This window comes from Hyla sarda, chromosome 6, assembly GCF_029499605.1.
Source record: "Hyla sarda isolate aHylSar1 chromosome 6, aHylSar1.hap1, whole genome shotgun sequence".
Taxonomy (NCBI): Eukaryota; Metazoa; Chordata; class Amphibia; order Anura; family Hylidae; genus Hyla; species Hyla sarda.
This window is the reverse complement of record NC_079194.1, coordinates 103,560,234-103,582,958: the sequence shown is the minus strand read 5'-3', so window position 1 is coordinate 103,582,958 and position 22,725 is coordinate 103,560,234. Positions and strand designations below refer to the sequence as shown.

Sequence of the window (22,725 nt, the reverse complement as noted above, 5' to 3'; positions counted from 1 at the left end):
AAAATAGAGAAATGTCTGTTTGAATGCCAATCTCTTCCTTTCCTAGGATACTTGGTCTCTGGCCAGGGACTACAAATGGATCCAGACAAACTCTCTGCCGTTTTAGATTGGCCACGCCCCTCCGGACTCCGTGCTATCCAACGTTTTTTGGGGTTCGCCAATTATTACAGGCAATTTATTCCACATTTTTCTACCGTTGTGGCTCCTATCGTGGCTTTAACCAAAAAAAATGCCGATCCCAAGTCTTGGCCTCCTCAAGCGGAAGACGCCTTTAAACGGCTCAAGTCTGCCTTTTCTTCGGCTCCTGTGCTCTCCAGACCTGACCCATCTAAACCCTTCCTATTGGAGGTTGATGCCTCCTCAGTGGGAGCTGGAGCTGTCCTTCTACAAAAAAATTCTTCCGGGCATGCTGTTACTTGTGGTTTTTTTTCTAGGACCTTCTCTCCGGCGGAGAGGAACTACTCCATCGGGGATCGAGAGCTTCTAGCCATTAAATTAGCACTTGAGGAATGGAGGCATCTGCTGGAGGGATCAAGATTTCCAGTTATTATTTACACCGACCACAAGAACCTCTCCTACCTCCAGTCTGCCCAACGGCTGAATCCTCGCCAGGCCAGGTGGTCCCTGTTCTTTGCCCGATTTAATTTTGAAATTCACTTTCGGCCTGCCGATAAGAACATTAGGGCCGATGCTCTCTCTCGTTCCTCGGATGCTTCTGAAGTTGAACTCTCTCCGCAACACATCATTCCTCCTGACTGCCTGATTTCCACTTCTCCAGCCTCCATCAGGCAAACTCCTCCAGGAAAGACCTTTGTTTCTCCACGCCAACGCCTCGGAATCCTCAAATGGGGTCACTCCTCCCATCTCGCAGGTCATGCGGGCATCAAGAAATCTGTGCAACTCATCTCTCGCTTCTATTGGTGGCCGACTCTGGAGACGGATGTTGTGGACTTTGTGCGAGCCTGCACTATCTGTGCCCGGGATAAGACTCCTCGCCAGAAGCCCGCTGGTTTTCTTCATCCTCTGCCTGTCCCCGAACAGCCTTGGTCTCTGATTGGTATGGATTTTATTACTGACTTACCCCCATCCCGTGGCAACACTGTTATTTGGGTGGTCGTTGATCGATTCTCCAAAATGGCACATTTCATCCCTCTTCCTGGTCTTCCTTCAGCGCCTCAGTTGGCTAAACAATTTTTTGTACACATTTTTCGTCTTCACGGGTTGCCTACGCAGATCGTCTCGGATAGAGGCGTCCAATTCGTGTCTAAATTCTGGAGGGCTCTCTGTAAACAACTCAAGATTAAATTAAATTTTTCTTCTGCATATCATCCTCAATCCAATGGACAAGTAGAAAGAATTAACCAGGTCTTGGGTGATTATTTACGACATTTTGTTTCCTCCCGCCAGGATGACTGGGCAGATCTTCTACCATGGGCCGAATTCTCGTATAACTTCAGAGTCTCTGAATCTTCCTCCAAATCCCCATTTTTCGTGGTGTACGGCCGTCACCCTCTTCCCCCCCTCCCTACTCCCTTGCCCTCTGGTCTGCCCGCTGTGGATGAAATTTCTCGTGATCTTTTCATCATATGGAGAGAGACCCAAAATTCTCTCTTACAGGCTTCATCACGCATGAAGAAGTTCGCGGATAAGCAAAGAAGAGCTCCTCCCATTTTTTCCCCTGGAGACAAGGTATGGCTCTCCGCTAAATATGTCCGCTTCCGTGTCCCTAGCTACAAGTTGGGACCACGCTATCTTGGTCCTTTCAAAATTTTGTGCCAGATTAATCCTGTCTCTTACAAACTTCTTCTTCCTCCTTCTCTTCGTATTCCTAATGCCTTTCACGTTTCTCTTCTCAAACCACTTATCATCAACCGTTTCTCTCCCAAATCTGTTCCCCCCACTCCTGTTTCCGGCTCCTCGGACATCTTCTCCGTCAAAGAGATTCTGGCATCAAAAAAGGTCAGAGGGAAAACTTTTTTTTTAGTTGATTGGGAGGGTTGTGGTCCAGAAGAGAGATCCTGGGAACCTGAGGACAATATCCTAGACAAAAGTCTGCTCCTCAGGTTCTCAGGCTCTAAGAAGAGGGGGAGACCCAAGGGGGGGGGTACTGTTACGCCGAGCGCTCCGGGTCCCCGCTCCTCCCCGGAGCGCTCGCTACACTCTCCTCACTGCAGCGCTCCGGTCAGATCCACTGACCCGGGGCGCTGCGATACCGCCTCCAGCCGGGATGCGATTCGCGATGCGGGTAGCGCCCGCTCGCGATGCGCACCCCGGCTCCCGTACCTGACTCGCTCTCCGTCGGTCCTGTCCCGGCGCGCGCGGCCCCGCTCCCTAGGGCGCGCGCGCGCCGGGTCTTTGCGATTTAAAGGGCCACTGCGCCGCTGATTGGCGCAGTGGTTCCAATTAGTATGTTCACCTGTGCACTTCCCTATATCACCTCACTTCCCCTGCACTCCCTGGCCGGATCTTGTTGCCATCGTGCCAGTGAAAGCGTTTCCTTGTATGTTCCTAGCCTGTGTTCCAGACCTCCTGCCGTTGCCCCTGACTACGATCCTTGCTGCCTGCCCCGACCTTCTGCTACGTCCGACCTTGCTTCTGTCTACTCCCTTGTACCGCGCCTATCTTCAGCAGCCAGAGAGGTTGAGCCGTTGCTAGTGGATACGACCTGGTCACTACCGCCGCAGCAAGACCATCCCGCTTTGCGGCGGGCTCTGGTGAAAACCAGTAGTGACTTAGAACCGATCCACTAGCACGGTCCACGCCAATCCCTCTCTGGCACAGAGGATCCACTACCTGCCAGCCGGCATCGTGACAGCGGTGTAGTGTGTTACTGATGGTAGCCTTTGTTACTTTGGTCTCAGCTCTCTGCAGGTCATTCACTAGGTCCCCCCGTGTGATTCTGGGATTTTTGCTCACTGTTCTTGTAACCACTTTGACACCACGGGGTCAGATCTTGCGTGGAGCCCCAGATCGAGGGAGATTATCAGTGGTCTTGTATGTCTTCCATTTTCTAATAATTGCTCCCACAGTTGATTTCTTCCCACCAAGCTGCTTGTCTAATGCAGATTCAGACTTCCCAGCCTGGTGAAGGGCTAAAATTTTGTTTCTGGTGTCCTTTGACAGCTCTTTGGTCTTGGCCATAGTGGAGTTTGGAGTGTGACTGTTTGAGGTTGAGGACAGGTGTCTTTTATACTGATAACTAGGGATGCACCGATATATCGGCGGCCGATACATATCGGCCGAAAATAGCTATTTCGGCAAAATGCCGAAACAACTAAAAATGTGCCGATAATGCCCCACCTCCCCTGCCCGCCCACAGCACAAGTTACAAACACTGCCAGTGGCAGAGGCACTCGTGGGCGGTGCAGGGGGGGCTGGCAGCAACATCGGGGGGGGGGGGGGGGTTGCGCTCTCCGGGATAGGATTAGGAATACTTCTTTTTATGTGCCCGGGCCGGCTCCCGTGTGTGGCTGCAGGCGGGGGCCGGCCAGCGCATATAAAACCTAATACTGTATACTAAAAACCAGGGGGCCTCCAGCTGTTGTGAAACTACAACTCCCAGCATGCCCGGACCGGCAAAGTCTGTCCGGGCATGCTGGGAGTTGTAGTTTCACAACAGCTGGAGGCCCCCTGGTTTTTAGCATACAGTATTAGTTTTTATATGCTCTGGTCGGCCCCCGCCTGCAGCCACACACGGGAGCCGGCCCGGGCACATAAAAAGAAGTATTCCTAATCCTATCCCGGACATCCCTGTGTCCCGAAAAATCTTTTCGGGACATAAGGATGTCCGGCGGTCACTCACCATCCCCCGGCGTCCTCCTGCGATCCTCCTTCGCTTCTCCGCCTCTATGATCGTACGCACGGTATGTCACTGACGTCCCGTGCGTACAACCATAGAGACGCAGGAGGACCGCAGGATCGTCGCGGGAGAACGCACGCCGGCCGGGGCCTGGTAAGTGACCGCGTCATCTTCTTCAGTGTTCCGGTCACAGCTCCTTCGGTCCCGGCACCTACTGCTATGGTCCATAGGCCATAGCAGTAGATGTGACCCCGGGCTGGAGGAGCGGTGACCGGATCACTGTGGGGGCAGAAGTACAGACATACAGCCTCCAGCCATACACTGTATATGGCTGGAAGCTGTATGTCTGTGGGGTGGGGGAACTGCTGACCTAATGTGGGGGGGAGCTGCCTACAAATGTGTGTGTGTGGGGGGGGGGGGGAGCTGCCTAATATTGTGTGGGGGGGGGGAGCTGCCTGATATTGTGGGGGGGGGGGGGGGTTGGAAGCTGCCTGATATTGTGGTGGGGGGGGGGAAGCTGCCTGATATTGTGGGGGGGGGGAAGCTGCCTGATATTGTAGGGGGGGGGGGAAGCTGCCTGATATTGTGTGGGGGGGGGGGAAGCTGCCTGATATTGTGGGGGGGGGAAAGCTGCCTGATATTGTGGGGGGGGGGGGGAAGCTGCCTGATATTGTGGGGGGGGGAAGCTGCCTGATATTATGGGGGGGGGAGCTGCCTAATATTGTTGGGGGGAGCTGCCTAATATTGTTGGGGGGAGCTGCCTAATATTGTTGGGGGGAGCTGCCTGATATTGTGGGGGGGAGCTGCCTACAAATGTGGGGGGAGCTGCCTAATATTGTGGGGGGAGCTGCCTAATATTGTGGGGGGAGCTGCCTAATATTGTTGGGGGGAGCTGCCTGATATTGTGGGGGGGAGCTGCCTGATATTGTGTGGGGGAGCTGCCTACAAATGTGGGGGGAGCTGCCTAATATTGTTGGGGGGAGCTGCCTAATATTGTTGGGGGGAGCTGCCTGATATTGTGGGGGGGGGGGAGCTGCCTACAAATGTGGGGGGGGCTGCCTAATATTGTTGGGGGGAGCTGCCTACTATTGTGGGGGAAATGCTGACCTAATGTGAGGAACCTGCCTACTATTGTGGGGGAACTGCTGACCTAATGTTGGGGGAGCTGCCTAATATTGTGTGGGAACTGCCTACTATTGTTGGGGGGAGCTGCCTACTATTGTGGGGAACCTGCCTACTATTGTGGGGGAAATGCTGACCTAATTTGGGAACCTGCCTACTGTTGTGGGGGAGCTGCCTACTATTGTGGGGGAGCTGCCTACTATTGTGGGGGAGCTGCCTACTATTGTGGGGGAGCTGCCTACTATTGTGGGGGAGCTGCCTACTATTGTGGGGGAGCTGCCTACTATTGTGGGGGAACTCCCGACCTAATGTGGGGGAGCTGGCAATCTAATGTGGGGGAATCTAATCTAATGAGCGTAGCGCTGCATTTTACCAGAAGACAGGGAGAAGTCATTTTCGGTATCGGTAACGGTTTCGGCCGGACATTTTTTTTTTATTTCGGTTTCGTTTCGGTTCTGAAATTTCCATTTCGGTGCACCTCTACTGATAACAAGTTCAAATAGGTGCCATGAACAGAGGTAACAAGTGGAGGACAGAGGAGACTCTTAAAGAAGAAGTTACAGGTCTGTGAGAGCCAGAAATCTTGCTTGTTTGTAGGTGACCAAATACTTATTTTCCACCATAATTTGCAAATAAATTCTTTAAAAATCAGACAATGTGATTTTATGGATTTTTTTTCTCATTATGTCTCTTATAGTATACAGGTACAGGTATACCTATGACGAAAATTACAGGCCTCTCTCGTCTTTTTAAGTGGGAAAACTTGCACAACTTGCACAATTGGTGGCTGACTAAATACTTTTTTGCCCCAATGTATATTCTGAATGTGCAAGGCAAATCTGGTATGAACTCAGCCTAAGGCTAGGTTCACATAGTGATTTGTGCCTCCGATGCAAGGATACATTGGGAAAAAGACATATCTATGCTCGAACAAGCATGGACGCCATTCAATTCAGTGGCCCGAGCATAGGCAACAGGTGACTACATTCAGGCCATTTTCAGATCATATTCAAGTTTTATCTTAAACTGAGTAGCATGGTTTTCAGTACTTTTCTGTCCGAGACAAAACTCATTTACGTTTGTAAAACAACCCGAACATAGTCACTAGCTGACTACGTTCAGGTCATTGAATTGAATGGGATCCATGCCTGTCTGGCAAGTCTGCATGTCATTTTGACAGTTTCACAATATATCTGTGCCTCAATCTAACCTAAGAGTGACTGCAATTGCATACATATTGGCCCTGATTTACTGTTGTAAACCTGACCTGTTTTGTCAGTTGTGCGCCAGAATTTGCACCAGAATTGAAAAAACCCAACCAACTCTCAATTTTACTAAGAAAACCCGAAAAGGGGGCAAGGCCGTGGGGAAATGGGTGTGTGGAAAATGTAGGGAAAAGTGCAAATTGTAGGGAAACCTTAGTTAATACCGTGGAAAAAATATCTGTTGGAAAGAAAAACCCACAAAGAAAACTCCACTCCACTCTCAATGTATGAGATTAAACGTCTTTTTCCTGAAACCATGCCACTCTTCTACAGGATGTGTCTGGTATTACAGCACATATCCATTCACTTGAATATGAATGAACTGTAATACCAGACAGGACCCGCAGACAATAACAAAAGGATCGGCACTCGAGTCCAGTAGTGGTGCACGTGGAAAGGAATACTTCTGGTAGAAAAGAATCCCGGCACTCACTACATTCCTCTGCCAAGTGTTTTATGTTTATTTACATAGTGCTAATACAAATATTTGTATTTGTCTATTAGCATTGTGTAAATAAACACGAAACACTTGGTAGAAGAATATAGTGAGTGCCAGGATTTCTTTTCTATCAGGACCCGCAGACAAAACAGTGTTTTTTGGAAATAAAAAGCTGACCTTTAGTACAACCCCCTTAAGAATGTGCATGACTACCCAACAACACCGGCATTACAGTTATGTATTTAATCCCTTGTTTATTGCTAGGAATATGTTTTGCAGCTGATATGATTCTGGCAGCAGTAATACAATAATCCCCTATTATGACATTCATAACTTTTAAGCGTGTAGGGACACAAATGTCTGCAACTTAATGGAATTGCTGAATACACTGTAAAGTAGACTTCTGGGGGCACAGACTTCATAAAGACACCAGTTTCTATCTCATAGGGTCGTCTCAATTCAGACAAGTGAAGTTTTTTGAGTTTCCTCCACTTGTGATCTGAACATGTGGGGCCATCCTATGCAACCTCCAATGAGAACGTTAAGGGCCCATGCACACTATGGATATTCTGCCTGATTTCAATGGAATTTCTTCACAGATCCGTAATCCCCAGAAAGGATGAACATACTTTTAGCAACATCTGGCAATGGAACTTTGATTTTTGATGCTTATATCGGTGCTAAAATTCTGTGTGAATTAAGGGCCGATTCTGGGTAGCGTGGATTGGTTGAGAAATTCAACAAGGAAAATCCTAGCTAAATTTTCTAGAGTGCACGGGCCCTAACTAGCCAGAGGTTCTGGACAGAGGTGTAACTGGAAGCTCCTGGTTCCCCAAGCAAAATCTTTACCAGGAGTCTTACCTATCATGCGCCATTTATAATGCTGTTGTCTTTTTACTGTATGTGGCAAAGGAGCTTTCAGTCTGCTACATCTGTACACTAATGTAATGGTCACATAGGGGTTTCCTGCATGTATTTTGATGCACAGCACGTGAAAATATGTGCAATGTACAGGGTGGGCCATTTATATGGATACACCTTAATAAAATGGGAATGGTTGTGGTGATATTAACTTCCTGTTTGTGGCACATTAGTATATGTGAGGGGGGAAACTTTTCAAGATGGGTGGTGACCATGGCGGCCATTTTGAAGTCGGCCATTTTGACTTTTGTTTTTTCAATAGGAAGAGGGTCATGTGACACATCAAACTTATTGGGAATTTCACAAGAAAACCAATGATGTGCTTGGTTGTAACATAATTTTATTCTTTCATGAGTTATTTACAAGTTTCTGACCACTTATAAAATGTGTTCAATGTGCTGCCCATTGTGTTGGATTGACAATGCAACCCTCTTCTCCCACTCTTCACACACTGATAGCAACACCGCAGGAGAAATGCTAGCACAGGCTTCCAGTAGCCGTAGTTTCAGGTGCTGCACATCTCGTATCGTCACAGCAATTACCAGACAATTGCCTTTAGATGACCCCAAAGATAAAAGTCTAAGGGGGTCAGATCGGGAGACCTTGGGGGCCATTCAACTGGCCCACGACGACCAATCCACTTTCCAGGAAACTGTTCATCTAGGAATGCTTGGACCTGACACCCATAATGTGGTGGTGCACCATCTTGCTGGAAAAACTCAGGGAACGTGCCAGCTTCAGTGCATAAAGAGGGAAACATCATGCAGCAATTTCGCATATCCAGTGGCCTTGAGGTTTCCATTGATGAAGAATGGCCCCACTATCTTTGTACCCCATATACCACACCTTACCATCAATTTTTGTGTTCCAACAGTCTTGGAGGGATCTATCCAATGTGGGTTAGTGTCAGACCAATAGCGGTGGTTTTGTTTGTTAGCTTCACCATTCACATAAAAGTTTCCTCATCACTGAACAAAATCTTCTGCGTAAACTGAGGGTCCTGTTCCAATTTTTGTTTTGAACATTCTGCAGCACCTGAAACTACAGATACTGGAAGCCTGTGCTAGTATTTCTCCTGCGGTGTTGCTATCAGTGTGTGAAGAGTGGGAGAAGAGGGTTGCATTGACAATACAACACAATGGGCAGCACATTGAAAACATTTTATAAGTGGTCAGAAACTTGTAAATAACTCATGAAAGAATAAAGTTATGTTAAAACCAAGCAGATCATTGTTTTTCTTGTGAAATTCCCAATAAGTTTGATGTTTCACATGACCCTCTTCCTATTGAAAAACTAAAGTTGGATTCAAAATGGCCAACTTCAAAATGGCCGCCATGGTCACTACCCATCTTGAAAAGTTTCCCCCCTCACATATACTAATGTGCCACAAACAGGAAGTTAATATCACCAACCATTCCCATTTTATTAAGGTGTATCCATATAAATGGCCCACCGTGTACATCCCGATGTTTTCAATTGAAATACATTCTGCATATCCTTTGCTGTGCATTTTAAATATATCAGAATAATTGATGTGTCTCTTTTTCTTCTTTCTTGCACTAAGACAAGAAAACCTTTCCAAAAAGTCAAAGAATCCAGGAATGTGAGTCTGCCCTCAGAATATTTCTGCTGCATATTTCATGGGGGAAGAACATGCTGGGTGCTCCTATCCTAATGGATACAACTGGTATAACGGGTCATTTATGAAAGTCAACACTTACCAATAGACAGAACAAGCTTAGATGGACCTTAAAATACCTCAGATTTCTCATAGTAGTTCAGGCTGAATGATAAATTTGGTGCATTTGTAGATTGTCTAGTCTAAGTTTGCCAGTTTTTAGTTTACACCAATAATCTGCTGGCTTACACCAAACAGTTATTTTAGTTTATTATTTTGGTGAATGACATGGCATTTTAGAGCACAATCCATTTCCAAAATGTCACACACCTTTTCCTGTTCTTTTAAGCATACACAGTGTAATACATGTGTCTCCATTGATGTGCGCTACAATGTTGGCATATGTGGGGCCCAAATTTTGGCACATTATACATAGTAAATATGGGCCATCGTATTCTGAAGCAGGCCTCCAGAGCTGCTCTCTACAGCACCAGTCCTAATATTTTCAGAAGAGCCAGTTGCATACATAGAAGTAAGGGTGGCCCATAGCAAATATCGATATATAGTATTATGGTGACTGATTTTGCCCCCCTTCCCCAGGACAGAAAGGACTGGTGTTTATGTCCCCTTGCTTTCCATGACTCATCGGTCAATACCACCCTCCATTAATTTGATGACAATGCCGTTCCCTGGAGACAGGAGTTCTGTGCAGTTTCTTACTAACAGAAAATGGAATCGAACCTCTCTCCAAGGATCCAATAGTAGCCTTGCTGTCTGCCACTATGATACATACAATCTTGAGGGGATCCATGGGCATAGTGATCTTGGGAAAATGCATGGTCCTTAGAATCCCCACAGAAGAGCTTTCCAAACTTTTTATGTTGGTGACACACTTTTTAGAAATGCATAATTTCATGACACAGTAATTCAGTCTTAGGGGCGTGCTTCCGGATGTTTTACGTCTTACTCCCACCCTAATTGAATCACTTCCACTGTTTTAACCTAATTACACATATTGTGAATGAACAGCAATGATATGATCCCTCGACCACAGTGTACATACACAAATACCACGGAAGAGGCCATAAAAGTACACATTGGTATTGCAAATTTTTGCTGGACATATCTAAACACTGCTGCTAACACACCAACATGTCGCAACATACAGTGTGAAAAGCTGCGGCCTACAGCATCAACCACCGGCTGAGGTTTCCATTGCACATACTGTATAATTATGCTGCTACTTAGAACACAATGCAAGTAAAAACTCTTCTATAGGATACATGAAAACAAATCATTCCAGGTGAATTAAAGGGGGTCTCCACCCCTAGACATCTTATCCCCTATCCAAAGGATAGGGGAAAAGATGTCCGATTGCGGGGGGTCCAGCTGCTGGGGACCCCCGCGATCTCCCTGCTGCACCTGGAGTTTGTTTAGAGCGTCGGGTGCACGCCAGAGGCTCGTGATGTCACGGCCACGCCCCCTCAATGCAAGTCTATGGGAGGGGGCCTGACGGCTGTTAAGCCCCCTCCCATAGACTTGCATTAAGGGTGTGTGGCTGTGATTTCACGAGTGGGCGTGACTGTGACGTCACTGGCCTCTGCCCCGCATTTCGCTCCGTGCACCGGATGTCTGGAGTGCCGCAGCCGAGATCACGGGGGTCCCCAGCGGCGGGACCCCTGTGATCAGACATCTTATCCCCTATTTTTTGGATAGGGGATAGGATGTCTAGGGGCGGAATACCCCTTTAAGGAAACTTTTCCCCAGAGTTCCTCTTAAATGTTATGTGATATGAGTTGGGCTAATGTAGATACGTATAAAAGATCATCTGTGTCCAGCTCACACTTGGTTGCTTTCTAACAAGCTGTCACATTCCAGGGCCTGTTAATGTGTCTGCCCCAGTATATTGGATTAGTTGTGTTATTTAATCACTCCGCCGTTGTTCAAAGGACATAATAATTAATACTGCACTTTAAACCTTCAATCTACATAATAAGAGAGGAAATTCACGCTGCGTGTCTCCTGAGCCATTATAAAGCTGTCGGTTATAAAAACAGAACTATGCTATTTCACTAGTGCAGAAGAACTGCTGCTCCAAAAATGCAGAAAGTTGTATTCCTAGTATTTGGCATAAACGTGCATTCTACAGGGCATAGGTAATAAACTGTCAGCTGTGTGAGCTAGACTACATAGGGAAAGGATTATATCCTCTCGCATTTTACATTCACTGACAGAAAGCAGACATCTTGAAATTAAAAGTATATTTGTATGTTACAGAACCTTTTATTTCAATCAATCAGTCAATGTCACACTGTAAAAAGAACCCTTGATACAGTCATTTACTACATGCTCAACGCTAAATTGTGTGAATGGAGTTCTATAAAACCCCATTCATACACACTGACAATAGGCCTAAAGGGGATCTCCAGAGCACCTTTCATACTGGAGAGAGCACTATATTTATTATTGGAGACTTGCTGTAATGGAGTTTGGAGGAGTAGTAGCCAACTACGCTGGGGACATACTTTTTACCTAGTTATACCTTTTTACAAATCCTTGTGTCAATATGCCCTTATCTTTACTATGACCAGTGCCCACAGGACTATGGCAGGATGCCAGATATACTTTGCCGCCTGCAAAATCACCTTCTGAAAGCTCTGCCAGCCTGATGCCATTCTTTTCAACACTTCTGCACTGATTAGAATTGCCTTTTTTCTATGTAAAATGAAGGACACATAATATTGGGACACCTATGCTGGCCTTTGCTCGATCAGAAAAGACCAGAACCCAAACTGTTCTTTAAACGTTGGAAGCATACAATTGTCCAAGATCTCTTGGTATGCTGAAGCATTAAAGGGGTACTCCGGCGCTAAGACATCTTATCCCCTATCCAAAGGATGGGGGATAAGATGCCTGATCGCGGGGGTCCCGCCGCTGGGGACCTCCGTGATCTTGCACGCAGCACCCTGTTATAATTAGTCCCCGGGGCGCCACAATGCTCCAGCCCCCGTGACCGCCAGTAATCAGACCCGGAGGGAACATGCTCCGGGGACTGATTTTAACGGGGTGCAGCAGCAGGACCCCCGATATCAGGCATCTTATACCCCATCCTTTGGATAGGGGATAAGATGTCTTAGCGCCGGAGTACCCCTTTAAGGGTACGCAAATTTGATGCACAAGATTTTCTACTGCAGATTTCAATGTAAACTAAATGACTGAGCACAACTTCTAATCTACTGTTACAAATCCTGTGCATCAAATCTGTGCAGGATCCTGTACGTGTGAACGCACCCTAAAGGGGTACTCTGGTGAAAAACATATTTTTTCTAATCAACTGGTGGCAGAAAGTTAAACAGATTTGTAAATTACTTCTATTAAAAATCTTAATCCTTCCAGTACTTATCAGCTGCTGTATACTACAGAGGAAGTTGTAATTCTTTCCAGTTTGACCACAGTGCTCTCTGCTGACACCTCTGTCCATGCCAGGAACTGTCCTGAGCAGAAGAGGTTTCTATGGGGATTTGCTCCTACTCAGGACAGTTCCTGACACAGACAGAGATGTCAGCAGAGAAGCACTGTGGTCAGGCAGAAAAGAACTTCACAACTTTCTCTGGAGCATACAGCAGCTGGTAAATACTGGAAGGATTAAGATTTTTAAATAGAAGTAATTTACAATTTTTTTTTTAACTTTTTGGCACCAGTAGCTTTTCAAAAGATTTTTTCCACTGGAGTACCCCTTTAAGATTTTCCTTAATTGGAATCAAGAGTCCCAGGCCAACATCTATACAACAACCCCATTGTAATATCCCTCCTACACCAAACTTTACCACTGGCACAATGCAGTCAGACAGGTAACATTTTCCTGGCATTCATCAAACCCAGACATGTCCATCAGATGCCATTTAGAGAAGTGTAATTCATCACTTCACAGAACACATTTCTACATCTCCATCCGATGCATGGCATTGTGCTTTGTGCATGCACTAAACACCCTAACACTCAATGGCCTAATTTTTGTTGCTGTGGTTCCTAAATTCATTTACTCAATCTCCATGTAATACCACACTTCACCAACAATGGCAGCTATGGGTAAAAAGCCAGCAATAATGGCAGCTGAACCCATGTTGGACCTACATTGACCAGCTTATCAGTTAGTCCTTATTTAGATGATTTGTCCCAATAAAATGGGACGCATTTAATAAAAAGCTATTCCTGCACTGCTGTGGGGACTCTGATTCAATGACAGAGATTATCTTGAAAATGACTTGGAAATGTAACTTACACAGACATTAGAAAATTCCTGAACTTTTCATCAAAAAATGAAACCTTATCTCTTAGTTTTAGGTTAAAGATCGACAGTGGGGTCCAGAATTTTTAGTTTCAGGTGAAGATCTCATTTAACCCCTTAAGAACTCAGCCAATTTTTACTGTAGGACCCGGCCATTTTTTTCACATCTGACCACTGTCACTTTAAGCATTAATAACTCTGGGATGCTTTAACTTTTCATTCTGATTCTGAGAATGTTTTCTCGTGACATATTCTACTTTATGTTAGTGGTAAAATTTTGTCAATACTTGCATCATTTCTTGGTGAAAAATTCCAAAATGTGATGAATTTTTTTTTTATTTTTTTTATTTTTTTTTAACTTTGAAGCTCTCTGCTTATAAGGAAAATGGATATTCCAAATCAATTATATATTGATTCACATATACAATATGTCTACTTGATGTTTGCATCATAAAGTTGACATGTTTTTACTTTTGGAATACATCAGAGGGCTTCAAAGTTCAGCAGCAATTTTCCAATTTTTCACAAAATTTTCAAAATCAAAAATTTTCAGGGACCAGTTCAGCATTGAAGTGGATTTGAAGGGCCTTCCTGTAAGAAATACCCCACAAATGACCCCATTATAAAAACTGCACCCCTCAAAGTATTCAAAATGACATTCAGTAAGTGTGTTAACCCTTTAGGTGTTTCACAGGAATAGCCGTAAAGTGAAGGAGAACATTTTCATTTTTTACACTCGCATGTTCTTGTAGACCCAGTTTTTGAATTTTTACAAGGGGTAACAGGAGAGAAATCTTCCTAAAATTTGTAACCCAATTTCTCTTGAGTAAGGAAATACCTCATATGTGTATGTCAAGTGCTCTGTGGGTGCACTACAAGGCTCAGAAGGGAAGGAGCAACAGTGGGATTTTGGAAAGTGAGTTTTTCTGAAATTGTTTTTGGGGGGCATGTCACATTTAAGAAGCCCCTATGGTGCCAGAAAAGCAAAAAAAAAACATACATGGCCTACTATTTTGGAAACTACACCCCTCAAGGAATGTAACAAGGGGTCCAATGAGCCTTAACACCCCACAGGTGTTTGATGACTTTTTCGTTAATGTTGGATGTGTAATTTATTTTTATTGTTTTCACTAAAATGCGAGTTTCCCCCCCAAAATTTTATGTTTACAAAGGGTAACAGGAGAAAATGCCCCCCAAAATTTGTAATCCCATCTCTTCTGAGTATGGAAATACCCCATGTGTGGACGTCAAGTGCACTGCAGGCGCACTACAATCCTCAGAAGAGAATGAATCACATTTAGCTTTTGGAAAGCAAATTTAGCTGAAATGGTTTTTGGGGGGCATGTTGCATTTAGGAAGCCCCTATGGTGCCAGAACAGCAAAAAATCTCCCACATGGCCAACTATTTGGAAACTATACCCCTCAAGGAACGTAACAAGGGATACAGTGAGCCTTAATACCCCACAGGTGTTTCACGACTTTTCGTTAAAGTTGTATATGTAAAAAAAAATTTTCACTAAAATTCTAGTTTTCCCCCAAATTTTTTTTTTACAAAGGGTAACAGGTGAAAACGCCTACCTAAATTTGCAACCCCATCTCTTCTGAGTATGGAAATACCCCATGTGTGGACGTCAAGGGTACTGCGGGCGCACTACAATGCTCAGAAGAGAAGGTGTCCCATTTGGCTTTTGGAAAGCAAATTTTGCTGAAATGGTTTTTGGGGGACATGTCGCATTTAGGAAGCCCCAATGGTGCCAGAACAGCAAAAAAAAAAAAAACACATGGCATACTATTTTGAAACTACACGCCTCAAGGCACATAACAAGGGGTATAGGGAGCCTTAACACCCCACAGGTGTTGGATAAATGTTCATTAAATTGGGATGTGAAAAGGAAAAATTAGATTTTTACACTAAAATGCTGTGTTACCCTAGTGGTAACAGGAGAAAATGTCACTGTAAATTTGTAAGTACATTTCTTTGGAGTAAGGACATACCTCATATCTGGGCCTAAACAGCTCTGCGGGTGCACACCAGGTCTCGGAGGAGCAGAAGCACAGTCAGGGGCCTTGAGCTTTAACATAGCTGCCTATGGAGCCAAAACAGAGGGACCCCCCTCCAGAAGCATGACATGGGGTAAATTACTAAAATGGGGTACACTAAATTACTAAAGCGGGGTACAGTGGGACATAAAATAATAAAATAGGTTATGTTCCCAGATTGATGACGCAGAGCATAGCCAAAACTAAAAAAATATGCCCACCCGAAACCCTATGATCTGAATCATCATTCTGGGAATGCGATGTGTGTGGCCGTCCCTAACCTGTTGCCTCAAATGCGCAAACCACTCAGGTGGAAAGAGAGCTCTTGAGGCAACATAAAAAGTCCCCGATGATAGTGACTCAGTGACCCCCAGAGGTCTTATCAGTTTTTTTTTTCGATGATACATTTTTTTGGGCAAATTAGTGGTTTATGGGGTTAAAACTTGGAATGTACTCTGGACTTGGTACATTGGGGTCAAATTATAGGAAATTAAAATGAAAAGGGAAAATGTAGTACTGCATGGAAATGGAATACTCCCTGAAGCAGTTTTTAATGCAGAGGCCCGGATGATCGGGGCAAGTGTCACATTGAGTGGTGGTGTCCTTCCATATTCCCCTCTTGTGACACACACTGCATTTTTTCTGGGATCGTCCCTTCTTTGCAGTGTGGGGGACTTCACCTGGAAAGTGCTGCCTGGGACGATCCTGGCACCTATATTTCCAGTTCCTTGGGAGCTCCGGTCTGCTCTTTCCTGGTCAGCAAAGAGCAGGGCCCTTAGGACTTCTTCTTGGAACTGGATGAATGTCCCTGTGTTTCCAGCGTACTGGAACAGTACAAAAGAGCAAAAGAGTTGTAGATGGCAACCTGTACCAAGTAGACCACAACTTTTTTTTACCATACCCGTGTTTTCCGCATGGTGATGTATGGCTTGAGGACTTGATCAGAGAGATCAATTCCCTCCATATGCTGATTGTAGTCCAGAATACAATCAGGCTTGAGGACCGTTGTTGTGGTACCTCCCACAGGGACAGGTGAGCTTCCGTTACCATGAATTGTGGACAGCATAAGGATATACCTTATACCTGACCAGCAACAGTTTTTCATGGGTAAGGGCACGGGACTCAACCTTGGGAATAGGTGTCTGAACAAAATTTAGAGGGAGGCCTCTCTGGTTCTTCTGCACGGTCCCACAAGCGGACGTGGATCTGGCGGCAAGGGATGTGAACAGAGGGATGCTGGTATAAAAGTTGTCCACATACAGCCAGAGTGGGGAGACATTCTTGGGGTTCTAAACTTTTAAGTGTACCCGGAGGTACTCTCACAAAGTTTGCAGAGCTTCATGTCATACCGCGCCTGCTTCAAGGTAATATACTGGCAGAAGATGAGTATCCCCTTAAAACTGATAAGAGACTCATCTACCGAGAGCTCCCTGATTGGTAGGCCTCCAAAAATTTGGCCCCAAAGTGATCTATGACCGGCCTAATTTTTTAAAGCCGGTCATAGGCGGGATCACTTCGGGGGGGCATGCTGCATTATCAGTGTAATGGAGGCATTTCCGAATGGCCTCAAACTGCTTCCGTGTCATGACCATACTACAAAGCGGGGTCTGGTAGAGGATGTCCCCGCTCCAGTACTGTCTGACACTGGGCTTTTTGACCAGGCCCATATGCAGCAAGAGGCCCCAAAATGTCCTAATTTCTGCTGCATCAATGGCGTACCATTCATTGGACCTGGCCAAAAAAGAATCTGGGTGGTGGGCGATGAACTGCCTAGCGTACAGCTAAGTCTGCTCCACCATTAGATTGACAAAGCTGTCACTGAAAAAAATAACTAAAATAGTCAATTTCAGGAGGTGTGCGTGTGTGGGGGGAGTATGTAGCGTGTGTGCTTGGTGTAACTTTTATTTATAAAAAGGGGGGGGAAGCTCTGCACCCCCCCCAAAAAAAAAAGTCGGGGGGCAAATGCAGTGCCCTAAACCCCTAATAGGTCCCGGGTCATGCTGAAAAAAACTGCGGCAGACTCTTGGGGGCCTATAATGGGGTCGGGGGGGGGAGGGATTTTTTACTTTTTTTTACCTCCTACCTTTCCCTCACAGACAAACTCACCCTGACTAAATGGTCACTTCAGCCCTGAGGGGCACAGATCTCTGCAGAGGGGGGGGGTGCCTGGCTACTTCTCGCAGCTCTGCGTGCTAACTGAACTCAGTAAGCTGGCAGAGCTGCGAGAAGGGGACCCCTCCCCTGCCAGATGCTATTGGACGGACAATAGCAGCGCTCCTGGGGGGGGGGGGGGGCAGAATCGCTGCAGATCACCGGTGTGAATTCAGGACCCCCTGGGCGTTTGCACTGGATGCCTGCTGAATGATTTCAGCAGGGGACCAGTATTCCAACGGGTACGCCCTGGGTCCTTAACTATCAGGGAGCCAGGGCGTACCCATATGCCCTGGGTCCTTAAAGGGGTACTCCGCCCCTAGACATCTTATCCCCTATCCAAAGGATAGGGGATAAGATGTCAGATCGCCAGGGTCCCGCTGCTGGGGAGTCCTTGGATCCCCGCTGCGGCACCGCCCTATCATTACAGCACAGAACAAGTTCGCTCTGCACGTAATGATGGGCAGTACAGGGGCCGGAGCATCGTTACGTCACGGCTCCGCCCCTCATGACGTCACGGCCCGCCCCTTTCAATACAAGTCTATGGGAGGGGGCGAGGCGGTCGTCACGTCCCCTCCCATAGACTTGCATTAAGGGGACGGGCCGTGATGTCACGAGGGACGGCGCTATGACGTCACCCTGCTCCGTCCCCCGTATCGCCCGTCATTACGCACAGAGCGAACTCGCTCTGTGCTGTAATGATAGCAGGGTGCCGCAGCGGGGATCCCGAGGCTCCCCAGCAGCGGGACCTTGGCGATCTGACATCTTATCCCCTATCCTTTGGATAGGGGATAAGATGTCTAAGGGCGGAGTACCTCTTTAAGGGGTTAATAAAAATAATTTGCATAGGTCATAATTCCCTGTGTAGAACAAGTTTTATCCAAGGCTGGAGCCTTTTTTAATATGTGGCTGTGCAGTAATTCCTCTAAATGGATTAACCTCCTCTACAGTATATCCACAATTACTTCCAGCTGTGCTTATACATACAATGGCAGCCGCTGATTAACATTCTAGCAGCCAAAGGAACAGGGTCTGCTGGAACTTTTCCATTAAAAGTAACTATAAGTTTTGCTCAAAAGAGGTAATTTAGATAACTTAAATTAATTATAAAGTACAAACCAACTACGGAGGCAAAACTTCAACCTGTTGAGAACTTTGAGCATTATGCTCCTAAGGCTATGCTAAAATGTAGTATTTTCAGCCTTATTTTCAGCTCTTTTTATGTTCACAGTTTTTTCCGTTTTATATTTTACTTTTGGTCTTTTTTTTCCAACCATTTATGACAATATAGGTAGCAGTTCGCTGTATACAAATAGCAGTATGTAGAAAAAAGGCACTCACCACTTCTGAAGCTTTTTCTTACTTTATTCATGCGGTAGAAAACATACAGTCAGGTCGGGTTAGGACGCCAACAGAAAGCCGTAGTGACAAGGCTGTTTAACCCGATAACGACCATGGACGAGTATAGACGTCCAGGTTGGCGGGCGTTCCCGCACCTGGACGTCTATACTCGTCCATTCTTCTCGTGGGTGCTGCCCAGTGCACCCACGAGATCGCGGCAGGGACTCGGCTGTAACACACAGCCGGGACCCTGCTGCACTGCCAGGACCGAAGTAAACTTCGGTCCCGGCAGTTTTAACCCTTACAGCCGCGGTCGGAAGTGACCGCGGGCTGTAAGCGTTATGACAGAGGGAGGGAGCTCCCTCTGTCTCCTCTGCAGCACCCCGCATCGCGATCGCGGGGTGCTGCGTGTAATACGCAGCTGGCCGGGGCCTGCCGCACTGCCGGGAGTGAAGTTCACTTCACTCCCGGCAGTTTAACCCTTACAGCCGCGGTCAGAAGTGACCGCGCGCTGTAAGGAGTTCTGACAGAGGGAGGGGGCTCCCTCTGTCTCTCCTGCAGCACCCCGGAGCATCGCGGGGTGCTGCTGCATACCTGGGCAGCCGGGGGTCCTACAAAGACCCCCAGGTCTGCTCTGGGTATTGCCTGCTAGTGAAATATGCTGCCTGCTAGTGAAAACTGGCAGGCAACATGTAACTGCAATGCTTTGGAATACTAAGTATTCCAAAGCATTAAAAAGTGTAAAAATAAATAAATAAAATAAAAATGTAAAAATAAATAAAAATGTAATAAAAGTGTAAAAAAATATATATATATATTAAAAATACATTTATTAAATGAATCTAATAAAAAAAAAAGCATAATGTGTAGGATCGCATTGGCGGACATCCGCAGCATGTAATATGCTGCGGATGTCCGCCATGTGATCCTACACATTATGCAGCAGTCACGGTAATGAGCTCGCTGCTGCGGCTGGGTAGCTTTGTGCGTCCACTCATAGCGGCGGATTTTCCGCCAGCAGTCATGAGCGGACACACTGAGCTACCCAGCCGCAGCAGTGATGGATATATTCGCCATGAGCGGGTGCTTATTCCCACAACATGGCGGATATATCCATCAGGAGCCTTAACTGTCACAGACAGACGCGTTATACTGCCAGCCGACCAGCCAATAACTTGTAGGGGTGCGGTATATAAATGGGGTCACTTGTGGGGGTCGGGGTACTGTTCTGCCCTGAAAGCCAAATGGCGCTCCTCTCCTTCTGAGTCCTACCACGCGGCCAAGGAACCATATATGGCCAAAGCGGGGGTATTTCCGAACATGGGACAAGCAGCTTAATATAATATAAGGTGCATTTCTTTAAATATCAGAAGTGATGTACAAAAAATATGCCCCCCAAATGATGCATTTGTGAAAAATTGCAATTTTCGAATTTTTAAGACTGACTTTGTAATAATTCCTGCCAAAAAACTATAGTGTTAAAATACTCACTGTACCCCCTAGCGAATACCTTGAGGGGTCTAGTTTTTAAAATGGGGTCATTTGGGGGGGGTGTTCCTATGCTCTACTACCTTTTAATTTCAGCAAACCTTGCATAGCACATAAAAAAAGATGTACTTTTCAAATTTTCAAAATTTTCAAAATTTCAAGTTAAATTGTTAGGGTTCCAACTAATTTAAAATGTTAATTAAAAACTAAAGTAGACATCTGAAAGTATAAGTTTCATAAACAATTTGGTCAGTAAGTATAAATATATGCAACCAATTAGTGTTAAAATAGCAAAAAATCATCGTAAATTGTAAAAAAAAACTACAAATGATATCGGCCTACTTTTACTATGTACATGAAGGACAACTTGTGACAAAAAAACAATGTCAGAATTATCATGATTGGCAAAACGTTACCAGAGTTATTCTCTAATAAAGACAGACATCCCCGATTTGAAAAAACAGGCCTGGTCTTTCAGGGGCGTACAGGTTTATTTGCATTGGTCCTTAAGGGGTTAACACCAACCGGTGTATCATCAGACTACCAAGTCTGATGATACACTGGTTGGTGTGAAACAGCGTTGTCACCACGGCTTTCTGTTGGCGTCCTAACCCGACCTGACTGTATGTTTTCTACCGCATGAATAAAGTAAGAAAAAGCTTCAGAAGTGGTGAGTGCCTTTTCTCTACATACTGCTACTCTAAGGGTATGTTCACACCTACAGAATCTGCAGCAGATCCTGTACGTGCAAACGTACCCGAATGGTGGATTTCAATGCTGGAGATTTCAATGTAAACTAATTGACTGAACACAGCTTAAAAATCTGCAGCTTCAAATCCTGCACATAAAATATATGCAGTATACTGTACGTGTGAATAGACCCTAAGGGAGTTTTCACTAAAACAAAGTTATTTCCTATTTACAGGGTAGATTACTAGCTGATCAGTGTGAACCCAACCACTGGGACCCCAACCAAAAGGTCAATTTTAACCCACTGTATAATGGAACTTGCGGACATTGCCAAGCACTGTACACATCCATGTTTGGAAGACCAATAGGCAGTGAATCAAGCTGTGGTTGAGTTTGCCTGCTGCTGCTCCATTAATTTAGTGGGCAATTGACTCCCACTGATTAACTAGGTATCTGCCTCATTGTGGATAAGGGCTAGGATAACCCCTTTAAGCTTGCATATTAACTTCAAGCCTATTGTATATAGAGCATTAAAATTACCTTCACTGAAACTAAGTGGCCTAGGCCATTCTCTGAACGACAACCCCCATACACTAAACTTTACAGTTGGTACAATGCAGTCAGGCGGGTAATGTTCTCCTGGCATTCACCAAACCCAGACTCATCCATTAGATGCCAGACAGAGAAGCATGATTCATCACTCCGCAGAACAGGCTACTATTGGATACAGCCTAGCATACCCCCTTATGGTTCAATGCCATGCAACTATACCACATTAAAGCGCAACTATCATGAATTCTGGGTGCAATAACCTGCACACAGCCTTTGTACTGTGTGCAGGTGGTGTGTATAGCAATGCTTTTACCTAATATTTGCAGGCTTTCATGACCCCAAAAAATGCTTTTGATCAAATCCACTCATGGTCGGACGAGGTAAGCAATGCCGCCACGGCCACGCTCCCCCCCTGTATGTCAGCACTGGGACCGCTGTTTGATTGACACACAGGTCAGCGCATGCGCCCTTCAGCTCACCTTTTTTGGCTGGTTATTATACTTGTGCTCGTTATCTTCCTTCTTCTCTCTGGTGGATACGCGCATGCAAGCAGGACAGTTCCCGATACTAGGGGCAGAGAGGAAGCGCGCTCTCTTCACCTAGCACTGCACAGGCACACTTAGGAGGAAGACGGCGGTGGGAGCGAGCGCTCTCTGGGGGAGCAAGCGCTTGCCTGAATGACACGCAGTGGCGCACACGTTAGATGAGCTGAACGGTGCATACGCTGGGACCTGTGTGTCAATCACACAGCGGTCCCAGCGCTGACTTACAGGCTGTGGGCGTGGCGGTGGCAGGGTATAGCGTACCTCACGCCACGCCTATCCAACCATCAGTGGCTTTGATCAAAAGCATTTTTTGGGGTAATGAAAGCCTGCAAATATTAGGTAAAAACATTGCTATACACACCACCTGCACACAGTACAAAGGTTGTGTGCAGGTTTTGCACCCAGATTTCATGACAGTTGCGCTTTAAGCGACCATAAGCAATTGTGATAAAGGCCATTGTAAAAT

At 45.9% G+C, this 22,725-nt stretch overlaps 1 protein-coding gene across 5 annotated transcripts in view; it reads right to left on the bottom strand.

The window, feature by feature from the left end:
- The window catches only part of LOC130275923 (monocarboxylate transporter 2-like), an 88,697-nt gene that overhangs the window by 41,165 nt on the left and 24,807 nt on the right, over nt 1-22,725 (bottom strand). The gene's annotated exons all lie outside the window — the stretch shown is intronic.